Source organism: Protobothrops mucrosquamatus, unplaced genomic scaffold (assembly GCF_001527695.2).
Source record: "Protobothrops mucrosquamatus isolate PMUCROS unplaced genomic scaffold, P.Mucros_1.0 scaffold5, whole genome shotgun sequence".
In the NCBI taxonomy this organism is placed as follows: Eukaryota; Metazoa; Chordata; class Lepidosauria; order Squamata; family Viperidae; genus Protobothrops; species Protobothrops mucrosquamatus.
The window spans coordinates 299,431-301,205 of record NW_015386392.1 but is presented as its reverse complement, the minus strand read 5'-3'; positions in this window follow the sequence as shown (position 1 = coordinate 301,205).

Here is a 1,775-nt window from a genome sequence, read left to right as displayed (position 1 = left end):
GCAACCACACTCTCAACAACCTTCGCCACAAAGCGAAGGTTGGAGACTGGGCGATAACTGGCCAACTCATCTGGATCCAGGGAAGGCTTCTTGAGGAGGGGCCTCACAACGGCCTCCTTAAGGGCCGCAGGAAAGACACCCTCCTGCAAAGAAGCGTTAACAATTCCCTGGAGCCAGGCTCGTGTACCCTCTCGAGCTGGCTCTTTCAACTCCCCTTGGTCCCAGGGACACAGGGAATGCCCCTCTGACCCCTCTGACCCCTCTGACCCCTGGGAGAGAGAGGTTTTGCCTGGCAGGCCTTGTTTGCCCTGTTAGCTGGCAGAAAGCTGCCTTTAGGGCCCAGCTGGGGCTGTATCAAGATAAGGACCTTTATTCCCCTCCAGCTGAGTAAACCAAAATAAATGGTGCTTCAGTGGCAAATCAAGGCCCTCTTTTTATGGATGGGTAGTCCCTCCTGAACACCCAGATCCAAGGGAAGGAAAGTTCCCCTCCCCCTCCTTTTGTCTGCTTGCACCATAAGCAAAGATAGTGGCAGGTTAAGTGTCCCTTAAATAAATACGAAAGGGAAATGAATAGGTCCAGGTGGGAAGGTATACTATATATCATGCATTAACCCTTGAGTAAACTGAGGGTGTAAATGATGTTTCTCAGACAATTCTCTGCACTTTATTGCAAATCAAAGAACTGAAGTAGAAGTGAGGAGCCTGTCATTCACGCACAGGCACACACAACATGTTGCTGAACAAGGAGCCCCAGCATTTCTCATTATTATCTGCTGGCTTAGGGATTTCTAGAAGTCTTCTGGAAGCCATAAATTTCCTCATATAAGGCAATGGTGGGAAAGCATCTGGTCATTTCCAAGTGTAGGAATAGAAAAGGGAGAATATTTTTCACAACGGGCTACATTCGCATTTCAAGGTCAGTAAATGAGAAAGCACAAATTACGAGCCTTGGTAGTGGGTTAACAGAATAGACCATACTGATTAACTATGCTTTCTTACTTATAATATCTTGCAAGTGTTGGTATAGTCCACCTGGTTTGCAAAATCACAAACTTCAGCAAATCAGCATGCATACGTAACACCATTTTATTCCCTACTAAATGTTGCAGTTAATAATAATAATAATAATAATAATAATAATAATAATAATAATAATAATAATAATAATAATAATAATAATAATAATAATAATAATAAAGTTGGAAGGGACCTTGGAGATCATCTAGTCCAACCCCCTGCTCAGGCAGGAAACCCTATACCATTTCAGACAAATGGCTGTCCAGTCTCTTCTTAAAAACTTCCAGTGTTGNATAATAATAATAATAATAATAATAATAATAATAATAATAATAATAATAATAATAATAATAATAATAATAATAATAATAATAATAAAGTTGGAAGGGACCTTGGAGATCATCTAGTCCAACCCCCTGCTCAGGCAGGAAACCCTATACCATTTCAGACAAATGGCTGTCCAGTCTCTTCTTAAAAACTTCCAGTGTTGGAACATTCACTGCCTCTGGAGGCAGGTTGTTCCATCGGTTAATTGTTCTCACTGTCAGGAAGTTTCTCCTTAGTTCTAAGTTGCTTCTCTCCCATTTTTAATGTTTAGCAACTCATGATAAAGGGATAAAATGACAGGACCGGCACTCGCAAACAGATTCATATCTGTGTTCACAGAATACATTAAATGTGAATCAGCCTTGCCTACATTTGCTTGGCTTGCTGTGTGAAAATGTTACAGGTCACTATAACATGCAAATTGAGAAA